The sequence below is a fragment of the Grampus griseus genome (assembly GCF_964374135.1).
Source record: "Grampus griseus genome assembly, chromosome: 16".
Lineage (NCBI taxonomy): Eukaryota > Metazoa > Chordata > Mammalia > Artiodactyla > Delphinidae > Grampus > Grampus griseus.
Genome location: NC_139010.1, coordinates 31,667,676 through 31,679,810, shown reverse-complemented (window position 1 = coordinate 31,679,810; position 12,135 = coordinate 31,667,676). Strand labels below are relative to the sequence as shown.

General features: G+C 50.5%; 1 protein-coding gene across 1 annotated transcript in view; it reads right to left on the bottom strand.

Annotated features, from left to right (window-relative positions):
• Positions 1-12,135, bottom strand: part of RPS24 (ribosomal protein S24) — a gene marked incomplete at its 3' end in the record, with an annotated part of 272,504 nt that overhangs the window by 56,099 nt on the left and 204,270 nt on the right. The gene's annotated exons all lie outside the window — the stretch shown is intronic.

Genomic DNA, 12,135 nt, shown 5'->3' with positions numbered 1-12,135 from the left:
CAAAGGATGAGGTAGAGTGAGCTCAATGAAGAGGCAAGGAGGAATATTCCAGGAAAAAGCCCTGTGTCTTTGACTGAAAACTGAACGCACTTACAGCTGACCGCTGTGGCTAGGGGCGGAAAGCGAGGGGCGTGGGCAAGATGAGGCTAGACCAGGAGCTCCTAACCCAAGCTGGGCTTCCCGAGTTGTTGACATTGCCATAAGGAAAACATTTTGCGTGGTGATCCGGACCACAGAACACACATGGGTGTACACATATATTACCTGCATATATCAATTTTTTTAAATTGGTTCAACAAAGTTTCTTTTGCCACATTAAATGTGATCCACTCTGAGAGTTTCTATTTCTATTCTCCTGTTCTACTTCTTTGACTTAAGAAATCGCAGGTCACCAACCACTACATTGATTTCCCAGCCCCCTAATGGGCCATGGCTTTAGGTGAAAAGACACTGTGCTTTGCAGGGCCTTGGGGGCTGCGTTCAGGAGCTCTATCTTTACTCCACAAGCAATGGGAAGTCCCAGTTCTCTTCTGCGGGGCAATCCAATGAGACTTGCATTTTGGAAAGGTCTCCCTGGGTGCTTCATGGGAGTCCATTGGAGGGGGCAGGAGTAGAGGCAGGGAGACCAGAGAGGAAGCTGCTAATAGCCAGGAGAGAGATGGCGGCGGCTTGGATTTGACAGTTTTCCAAAGCAAATAAGGTAATAAGTATGAAAATTTTTTGAGCCATTTTATAAAATGTTTCATGAAAAGTTGCACGATGAAACGGCAAAATCTCCAAATCTAGATCCAGGCAACCTGGGTACAAACAGCAGCTGCATCACTTCCCAGTTATATCATCTTGGGGGAATACTTTGCACCAATGGGTCTCGGTTTGCTAACTGTAAAATGGATCCTAAGAGTCCCTGCCTGCTAGAGCCACTGCCAGGTTTGGATTCAACAGTGCGTATCCACAGCCAAATGCCTGACCTGTAGCAAGAACCCGATGAGTGAGTTATAAATATGAAGAAGAAAAAGCTAGAACTTACTCACTCATCGGTAATGCATCCAGTCCCTGTTCAGTGCTAGGCATGCGGGATATGCTGGGGAATAAAATCACACAGCACCTGCCCTGTGGGAACTCCTGGTCCAAGAGGAATTTCCAGAGCCATAACAGATTTATCAGGGTTGAAACTGATTTTGAATCTCTGACTGAGCTGCCAAGCTCACCTGGTCAAGCTCTCCCATTTACAGGTGAGCAAGCTGAGGCCCAGGCCAGCTAGGGTTCATTTTTAAACAGGTTATACCTTCAGATGAACAGTTATCTGGAGCCTATTACCTGAGCCCAGTTCACTTCTGCAGGGAATTGCGCCCGCCCTGGTATGTCTGGTGCACCTGTGTGGTATCTCTTAAATATACAGCTGCCCACTCATGCCCCAGTCTCCCTCTTGGGGCAGATTTAGGGACAGGCCAGCGCAACAGCAGGCTGTGCAGCCAGAAGCTGGCGCAACCGGCTAGGCTGCCTGCTCCCTGCAAGCCAAACTCAAGCTAGTGGACGGGGAGGTGGCTGGGAACTCCCTGACGGTGAGCATCACCACCTCCCCTTACACTTCTGGGGCTCCATTGAATGGCCCTGGGCAGGCGGATACAGGTCTGTACTGCCCACCTTGGGCTGGGCTCTGAGCACCTGCCGGGCATGCAGAGAAAAGGAACAACTTCACCACAGCACCCTCTCGGCAGCCAAGACTCACTGGCCCTGAGCGAGCCATGTGGCCACTGAGCATCAGGCGACTCTAGCTGAGAGCCTGCCAGGTCTGCATCTGACTTTCTCTGCTCTTTGGCCCGATGCCTGGGACTAGGGGAGAGACACTCAGGTGTGTATGGCTGGCTCTGTCTCTCTCCCAATCCCACGGTCTTCACTCCTCCATAGCCATGTGTTAATGTCCCCTCTTTGTCTCTGCCTCCTTGGGTCTCTGAAAGCATCTCTCTGGCCTGTCTCTCTAAGTCCAGACAGATCTCTCGGGCTCTGTCTGTCTCGGGGTGTTTGTCTCTGGCTTGCATCTCTGTGGATGTTTGGGAACGACCCTCTCGGTTGTCCCTGGTGGCTCTCTGTGCATTCTGGATTGCCCTCAGCTTTCATTTTTGTGCTTTCTTGTCTCTGTATTTATCTCTTTCTTTGTGTGGCTGAGTGAGTCTCTCTGTCACCTACCTGGTGTGGGGGAGTGGGAGGTGCCTCTCTCCAGGTCTCAAAGCACCTGCATTTGAGTGAAGGGCTGTCTTTGGAATGAGCCAGTTAGACTGTAAAAGTCACTTCCCTGCCTGCCCATCTGGCCCTCCAGTCCCACCAACACACACCTGCTTCCCTAAGCTTTGTACCAGCAAAACGCCTGGGAGACACTGACTCTGCACTGCAATTCACCCCCCTCCACACTCCTCACAGTCAACGTGCTAATTCTACTGCTCTCAACCAGCCTCAGATGCTGCTCCCACACACCTCAGCTGTGTGACCTTGAGCAAGTTACTTAACCTCTCTGTGCCACCCCCCACCCCCCAGAGGTTCTCTACACAGCATTATGCTGCCTTCTCAACTGACTCCTCATGTAGAGGATAATCAGCACTAATTACCCTTGGAAGGCCTCTTCATTAAAGGAGGAAAACCTAAATTTGCCATTGTGTGATCTCCTCTCCCCTCCCCAAGAGGAATCTCTGCACTGGGGCAGTAACAGCGCTCTCTGTATCAGGAGTGGGATCAACCACTTTACCTGGAGAAGAGCCTGGCTGTCTTTCACCTCTTTGCTAAACAAGAGAGAAAGACTTCTTCCTTAAGAAGCTGTTGCTCTGTGAAAAATAAAACTAAATAGAGCCACAGATAGCACACTGACAGTGGGAAAATCATTTGATCACCCCGATGCCATGCCTTTCCAAGGGCAGGAGCAAAATGGGAGCAGCCTTATCTGATGGTTTGTGTCTGCAGAGGGAGGAAAATGCCAGCTGGTAATAGGCCTCTACTTGTTTACAGACATCCCCGCAGATGCTCCCAGCATCCAGGAGAGGCCGTGGAGGGTGATGCACGTGGTCTGCGTGGGCAGGCTTTCTGAACCAGGGGGTCTGGGCTACTTGGTCAGCAGAGCTGCAGCGGGCATTTGCGGACACCATGCTCTGGACCAGGGGCTGCACTGAAGCCAAAGACAGACAAGGTCCCTGCCCCTGCCCATGACAGGGAAAGCTTTAGAGCACAGCCTGATACCAGGCACTTGACCTAGGATGCTTCGTTAGTGCTCACAACCTCTAACGACGTGAGAGTTTGTATTAGCCCCCGTTTTACAGATGGAGAAGAGGAGGCACAGCAAGGGTAAGAAACTGGCCAAGAGCCACCCAGTCACCCAGCTAGACTTGAACCCAGGCAGTCTGGTTCCAGAGTCTGTGCTCTCACCTACTGTGGAGTAAATACAGACTAGAAGGTACAGCAGAAAACTGAGCCAGTAAATTCACAGGGTGGGTGCAGGCACCTGTCAGGACTTCTTGGGGATAAAGGGAGGATCCTGCTATCCTCAGGTTTTGGCTCTCCTAATACAATGTCTTAAAATGTCAAAACAGGGTTACCAAAACTGTGGATGGTTTTAACTGTTTACATCTCACAAATTAATGCTTTTAGTCCTCGAAGTACGATGCAATGAAAATTAGACTCTTTCCCAGATAGTTACATTACCTGCAAAAATAATGTGATTTCACAGTGCACTACAAGCACCGTGGGCTGGTAAGGGGACAGAAGAAATTTGGGATGATCATTTCCCTTTGAGGTTGCTTTGAGGCCACTAGTTTGACCGCTTAAGGGGATAATATTGTAAATCCAATCTTGGAGGAATCAGCCCAATTTTGCTAGCTTTGAAGTTGGAGGAAGGCGGCCACGAGCCAGAAATCCAAGGAATGGATTTCTGATCTACCAAGAATGGAATGGGACACTGAAGTGGTAATGAGTTCCCCAGCACTGGAGGTATTTAAGCAGAAGCCAAGGGCCATCTGGCAAAGGTGTTGACAGGAGATTCAAACATCAGATAAGAGCTGGACTAGTTAATTTCTGAGTTTTCTTCCAGCCCTGAAAATCTCAGATACTATTTTGCCTTTGTATTAGAATAGATTCAAGATGTTGCCTTTGGGGGGAAAATAGTAATCAAAATGTAAATACCATGGGAATAATAGATTTGGCCTAATTATCAGCGATTACTCAGAGTTTGTCATTATTTCCGTACAATATATCCCAAAGTTCCGGAAAACAAATCAAAGAAAGTACCACGGGCCAATGCCATTAATAGAAGCAAAACACTTCAAGATGAGAATTTAATTTACTGGGTGAGTTCTTGAGGCACGTTTTTGTTGATGAATATTTATAAAAGTGGGTTAGGCTGGACTTGGTAAAGACTGCAAAAAATTTTAATGCTGTCCCCCTCATTAATTTACTTTTAATGAATGACTTGGTAAAGCGTAACCATTCGTACGTAATGATTTCATTAATGGCTATGGCATATGCAATCGTTTTTTCACACGTTTGAATGTCACTTGAATAAAATGATACCTTAAATTATACAGTATAATAAAGTATGTTTGTTGAAACATGACAAGCTTCTGCCTCTTTGTACTCAGCCTCCAAGGACTCCTTGCATTTGGAATGGCAACAGTTTAACGGAACTGGAGTGATGGATTTCTTCTTCCATATCTGAGGTTTCTCTCAAAACTAGACGCTGCGCTTCCGCCCTAAAAAAACCCTGTGCACGAAAACTTGGTGCCAGAAAGCGCAGTGAGTCCCTCATACCCCTGCAACACCACTCTCCTCGCCTCAGCCCGTAGGATTTGCTTAAAACCGCCCCTCCGAGCAGAGACTCAGCCAGACTATCCCATAAAAAGAGGGCATTTGTGGGCAGGACCCAGCTAGGGGCGGTGCCAGGCCTGGGGAGGGACCAGGTGAGGGGCGTGGTCTGGTGGGTGGAGTCTTGGCTATTGCTTGGTTAGGGAAGGAGCACAGGTGAGAGCTGACTTTCCAGCATTGGTCAAAAGGGCTGCCAGGCCAACATACTTCCTCAAGCTTTGTTGAAGCCAGTTTAGGAGAACAGAGAGGCCTCGTCCTATTTAAAATGGGTACCCTTGATAATTTCTTAGCTTAGTCCTGTGTCTGTTCCCTCAGAGTGCTGATCCAGTTTATAAGTATTTCGTTTAGCTGTTTATTTGTTTAGGGCAGGGACCATACCACTGTGTTCACTATTGAATCCCCACCCCTAGAACGTTAACAAGTGGTCAGAAAAAAAAAATTTTTTAACATCTTTATTGGAGTATAACTGCTTTACAATAGTGTGTTAGTTTCTGCTTTATAACAAAGTGAATCAGCTATATGTATACATATATCCCCATATCCCCTCCCTCTTGAGCCTCCCTCCCACCCTCCCTATCCCACCCCTCTAGGTGGTCACAAAGCACTGAGCTGATCTCCCTGTGCTATGTGGCTGCTTCCCACTAGCTATCTATTTTACATCTGGTAGTGTATATATGTCCATGCCACTCTCTCACTTTGTCCCAGCTTACCCTTCCCCCTCCCCGTGTCAAGTCCATTCTCTACGTCTGCATCTTTATTCCTGTCCTGCCCCTAAGTTTATCAGAACCTTTTTTTTTTTTAGATTCCATATATATGTGTTAGCATATGGTATTTGTTTTTCTCTGACTTACTTCACTCTGTATGACAGACTCTAGGTCCATCCACCTCACTACAAATAACTCAGTTTTGTTCCTTTTTATGGCTGAGTAATATTCCATTGTATATATGTGCCACATCTTCTTTATTCATTCATCTGTTGATGGACACTTAAGTTGCTTCCATGTCATGGCTATTGTAAATAGAGCTGCAATGAACATTGTGGTACATGACTCTTTTTGAATTATGGTTTTCTCAGGGTATATGCTCAGGAGTGGGATTGCTGGGTCATACAGTAGTTCTATTTTTAGTTTTTTAAGGAACCTCCATACTGTTCTCCATAGTGGCTGTATCAATTTACATGGCCACCAACAGTGCAAGAGGGTTCCCTTTTCTCTACACCCTCTCCAGCATTTATTGTTTGTAGATAGAAAATATTTCTTGGCAGAGAGAGAGAGAGAGAGGAAAGGAAGGAAGAAGAGAGCAGAAGAGGGAAGAGGAAGGAAGTGGGGGGAAGGAGTGAGGGAGGGGAAAGGAGGAAGAAAGGCTGACTGAATTAGATTAGAAGCATAAAGCAAAGCAAGCCACTGGCCAAAAAAAGAAATGTTGAGATCAATGTCACGGGCTCTGTGGAGCAGCTGTTTCCCTTCCTGCCACCCTCTGCCACTCCCCAGCAGGGCACAGGCCCCCACCCCAGGTCTCATCAGCCTTGCTACCCACGATTATTTATTCCCTCCTGTCATGAAAGTGGTCCCAGAAAGGAATAAGGTGTTTGGACAGCAATGAAAACAATACTCTTCTGCAGGTGTACCATGGTATGTGGTTTTCAAAGTGTCTTCCTATCTTTGATCTCCTCAAATTCTTGCCAGTCCAGTCCATCCCACAGGGCTGTTTCATTATTCCCATTTTTTCCAGAGAGAATGGTCTCCATGGAATTAAATGCGGGCTCAAGGTCACAGAGCCAGGAAATGGCTGAACCAAGAAGACTTCACCTCATGTCCTGGATTATGTGGCTGAGCAGCTTTTAATGGTTCTCAGCAGTTTAATAAGTTACCTTTCCCAAGGGTGTTTGCATTTTAAAAGAAAACTAAAAAGATTGGAAAATGTATAATCCAAATGAATGAACTGTGAATAGTAAAATGTCCTATACAAAAGCATGTGTACAGGAAAGACTGACACTGGGGCCAGAGGGACGAGGTGGCCCCAGAAGATTCTCAACACGCAGGCTTTCAGGGTCAAACAGATCTGGGTTCAAATCTCTTACATTCCATTCACTAACCCAGTGATCTGGAACCAGCAGTTTCCATTTTCCGAGTCTCTTTCCTAATCTGTGAAATGAGGATGATAATCCTACCTCAAAAGGGTGACGTGAGACTGGCATGCATAGAAATTGGCACATAGTGGGAGGTCAGCAAAGATTGGCAGCCTTACATGGAGGGTCAGAGGAATAGAACCCATCCCAGTTGGCCTCCACAGGAATCAGGGTGCTGGGTGGAGGTGGGCCTCACTCCCCAGCTCCACAGGGGAAGGGGAAAGGAAGATAGGAGATGACGAGCCCAGGGCTGCTGCTCCAGGGCCATCTCTGTGCCCAGTGCCGGGCTAGACACACTAACCCTCACGCTAATTGCCCAGCTGTTAGGATCAAGCCGGGATAGGAAGGGCTGGGGTACCTACAGCTATGCTGCAGCCCTCATCTCTTCTGAATCCTCCCCCACCTCCTCGAAGAAGATTTATGGAAAGATTAAGGGGTCTTTTTTTTCAATATCTATTAATATTCATGGCAGTCTTCACAGCCATCTGCTTTTAACGATTTTGTTTGCAAAGACCTGAGATTAAAATATGGCCTGCTAGTGCTCTGAAGCATCTGAACTGAAGGCGATAAAACAAAGGCCTTTTCAGGAGCTCCTGATCTGGCCTGTCACTCTACCTGCAGCAGGGGAAGACTAATGACTAGTGGGTGGGAGGGGCAGCGGAGGGGGGTGCCCAGACCTGGCTGAGATTGGATCCAGGGCCAGTGCTCCCCATCAGGCCTGGCAGTGCTCACTGGGGGGGGAGTGAACAGCCCCAGCTCCCTCCCCACCACCTTGCACAGGGCCCTGGGGATGAGGGGGCTTAGCTAGGGCAGGAGGAAGATGATGGCTAGAACGTCCAGGAGACTCGGGGCTTTGAGGACTCCCAAACCCTGGGATCAGCAACCTGGAGAGGGGGCTGTCCACACTGGAAATGTCCAGGGGTACAGAAAGGGCAGGGGGAGCCCCTCGCTGTGATGCTGTGCCCCAGACCCATCAGTGTCACACCACACCTCCTCTATACGTCAGTGCAACGCAATCCAAAGCCTGTGTCTCTGTCCGGACTTCAAAGTCAGTCACTTCAATCTGGCCCTGTCTTGGGTGGAACCCAATTTGCCCACCAATATCTTGGGATGCCCGTGGCCAAGCTGGTGTCCTTCTCTTTGCCTCCTCCTGGAGAGGAGTTTCAGTAAGCCGTTAGGGGGTGGCCTGGGGACAAGGGAGGGACCAGCAGTGGCACTCGGGCCAGCATGTGTGACAGTGCAGACTGTGCCCTGCACAACTCCAGGGGGCACCCTTCCTGGCCTCTGAGATGGTCCTGAATAGGCCTCTAGGACCCCACCCCGAGCGATGCCAGGGCTTTCTGCTTTATACTTCATATGTCGAAGCTCTACGCAGGGCTCATTTGACTGAAGGCTCCTGCTGCTTAGGAATGTTTGAAAACCAGCAGAATTCAAGTCACCTCTCTCGTTAGACAGGCACCTCTCCCCTTTGGCTCCTTCGATTCTAGGTTCCATGCTTCCAAAACATCCCCAGCGGGGTAAAGCCCGGTTCCTGGGCAGGCAGGTAGACAGACATGGTGGGTTTCCATGTGCCTGCCCAGCCCCTCCCCATGCCAACAGGGTCACCTCTTAGTCTAACCATCAACCTTCCTGTCCCAGGCTCCCAACCTCTAGGCGTGGAAAGTCACCGTCTTTGTCCGTCCACCTGCCTTTATGAGCCAAGACCTGACCCACGAGTGCCAGGGAACACCCCCTGCTTCTCCTCACTGGAGAGGACCTCCCCCAGGGACCACATCAGGCCTAAGGGAACAGGTTCTGTTTTCCATCTCCCAAGTCTGGGAAATCCTCCTTGCATTCCCACTCCTGGCCAGCCTGCTTATGATTCTAGAGCAGGGCAGCCTTCCTAAAACACCACGGATTCCACCTGCCCTGGGCCCCCTCCCCGTGGCCTTCCGACAGGAGTACTGCCTTCCCCAGCCCTCAATGCCCGAGCAATGGAGAGGCAGCTGCCAGCCATGCCCCCTCCTCCGAGCCCTGCTCGGCACCACAGTCCTGTGAGGGCTGAGACCCCACCACTTAGCCAGACCTGATTAGACCAGGCAGGCCCCATCAGGCTCTCTCCCCAGAGAACCCAGGAATGGGGCCAGAGAGCTCTGGGCGCTTGGTCCAGGTGGTGGCAAGCTGAGGTCGGTGCCACTTCCAGCATCAGGAAGGAAGGAGAGCAAACCAGGGGTGACAGGTGGGACTCGTCCAGAGCAACCCAGAGGTGAGCCTGAGCGCAAGACTGGCCAGTACTGGTCCAGCTGCTCCTGATGGCCCACTGCCCCCAGCTCCCTGGGGCCCCGAAGACAGCCCATGGAGCCTTCCTGGACCTCCCTGCCCCCGATGGGGCCACTTGGGATGTGTCTCTGTTCCTTGAAGCTAAAGAAAACCAAGGTGGAGGCCTCCAAATATCCGCTCCAGGTCCCCCATTTCTCTGTGACAGTGAGACCCATCCCAGCCCACCCTAAGCCTCCTCTTGGTCTCTGGCTGTGCCCCCTGCCTGGAACACCCACCGTCCCTGCCCCCAAAGGCCTAGCCAGTCCTCACACACTGCCCCCTCCCCAAACAGAAAGCTACCTCCTCCTTGCCTGGCGCTTGGAGACCCCAGCATCTCTTCTGAGACAATCTCTGTACTCCAGGGCCCCCTACTCTCCTTGGAGGGCCAGGGTCAGGAGCGAGCAGGATGCCGACTTCCTGGTCTGTCTTCTAACTCAGGTTTAAATACCCTGAGGCTCCTGGCACTGGGTTTGGCACTCAGTAGACTTTCCTCCAAAAATGTTTCCTCTTTTTGCCTTGAAATGAGTGTGGGCATCTCTCTAGTGCACAATGTGTTGGTTTACCCTCGAGAAGGTCCTAGAATAATATCACTAGACAGACCCTTGGAGAATGTGTTCAGCTCTCCCATTTTACAGCTGAAGAGACTAAGGCCAGAACCAGATGCCAGGTCTCCCGACCCCACCTGCCTAGGGCCATGACCAGCGCAGTCCTCTGCCTCCAAGGCGCCCCCTCAGGATCACACAGGAGCACACATCACAGAGCAAAGCCCTTGGAGGCTTATTTTGGCAGTTTCTGCCATTAGTCACATCTCTGCCAACCCACCGCCAGGTAATTAAGGAGTCAAGATCCACTGCAAAAAAAAATTAAAATTAAAAAAAAAAAAGAGCCACTGCAGAGAAATGAAATTGGACTTAAAATATTCATTTACATATTCGGTTTGGGAGACAAGAGTAAAAGAAAGTGTGTGTGTGTGTGTGTGTGTGTGCGCGCGTGTGTGTAACTAAGCAGGTGTGTTCACATGTGACTGTGTATGAGTGACTGCATGTGTCGTGTGTGTGGGAGCACGTGTGTGGTGGGAGACCAGCCTCCTCTCTGGTTCTCCTGCCCTCAGGCCCACCCAGGCCGGCCCACCCTGCACCCTGATTGTCCCTGGCCTTCCTCTCTTCTGATGACATGACTCAGCTGCAGCCTCAGCTTCTACAGGGAAACCCACCCCTGAGAATGAAACACAGGGTCTGTCACCATCAGGACCTGCCTACCTTTCCAGAATCTTCTCCCACCCAAGCCTCACACTACACGTGCAGCATCCAATCACACCAAACATGCAGCATTCATGGGACGCACATGCCCACCGTGCCTGTAAACCTGTTCCCATGCTGTCTTCTCTGCCTGGGATGCGTTCTCCCTCTTTTCATCCAAACTTCAAGGCCCCAACCTCAAATATCACCTCCTCCATGAAGCCTCCCCCAAATGCCAGGCCACTTCCCTGCAGGTAGAGTCAGCCGCTCTGCATGACCCTAAATGACAGCTAGCATTTGGGCAACACTTTACCTGTATTACTGCATTCCATCCTCACAGGGCCCTGAACAAGATGTCCTATCCTCATCCCCAGTTTACAGGTAAGGACACTGCAGCACATAGAGGTTGAATGACTTGCCCGAGGTCACACAGCTATAACACAAGAGTGCCAGGATTCAAACCAGCCAGTCTGGCCCCAGAGCCTGAGCTCTTACGTCCTCCAGCACACTGTCCCCACACACCCACATCACACGGGACATCAGTGCAGTGCAACATGAGCACAAGCAGAAGACGGGCTATGGTCCGCCCACCTGTCTTCCCTGCTACCCAGCACAGAACCACTTGCATGCCTGTTTCCCAGCATCCAGCACAGAGCCTGGCGCAATGTGGGGTGTGGAAGGCTTCTAAACAATCAAATGAAAGAAGGAAAACTCACCTGTGTGTGTGCGCGTGTGAGAGACATGTGTACAAGAGGGTGTGCATGGGTGGGAGTCTGTGAAAGAAAATGTGAGGCTACGAATGGGGCTGAGTTTGAGGGGTGTGTCATGGGGACTGAGTGTGAACATATGTGATGATGCTATGGGGCGACGTGTGGAGTGTGTGCTGTGTGTGTGTGTATGAGGGTAGAGGGGAGGGGATGCTTGTGGGGGGGGCTTTGTGAGGTGGGTCGTGAGAGTGGCATGGACAGTGCGGGTGGAGTGTGAAGGAGTCTGTGCACAGGGCATCCTCAGACACCCTTGGGACCCCTCACGGACAGCTAGAGGCCCATCTCGGCTGCATGAATAGTTAAAGCCCTTAAACTGTGCCGCTTCATCACTGCTATTTTTACAAAGTTGTCACAGAGAAATATCATTTTTCTTCCTCCTTTATTTCATTTTCTTTGGGATATAGTAATTAACAAAAGCCGTTAAATGCCAGCAAAACTGTTTCTTTTGAAGTTTCTACATGGCTGTCACCCGGGAGATAAAGGCAGATTATTCAATCTTGACATTATAATTGTGGATGCCAGATAAAAGCCTGGATTAGACACTTCACAGCCCCACTCGGAGGGGAGGGCGGGAGGGCCGGCGGGAGGGGCGCCGCCAGCAGGGGGAGGGGACAGCTCGCCACGTGGTTGGCTTCTCTTCATTTTGAGTTGGACAGTCCCCAAGTCACACAATGTTAGGGGGGAAGGAAGCATGTTCCACAGCAAGGTGCAGCAGTCCAGGAGTCAGGGGCTGAGCTCCTGAGCCTGGCAGCTTTCCCCCCCGGGGCTCCCCGGGGTAGCCCGCCACACTTGCCTGGCAGGATGCTGCTCACCTGCCAGCCTCGGTGCCCAGCTCCTCGAAGGCGGGGCTGGGTCTTCTCAG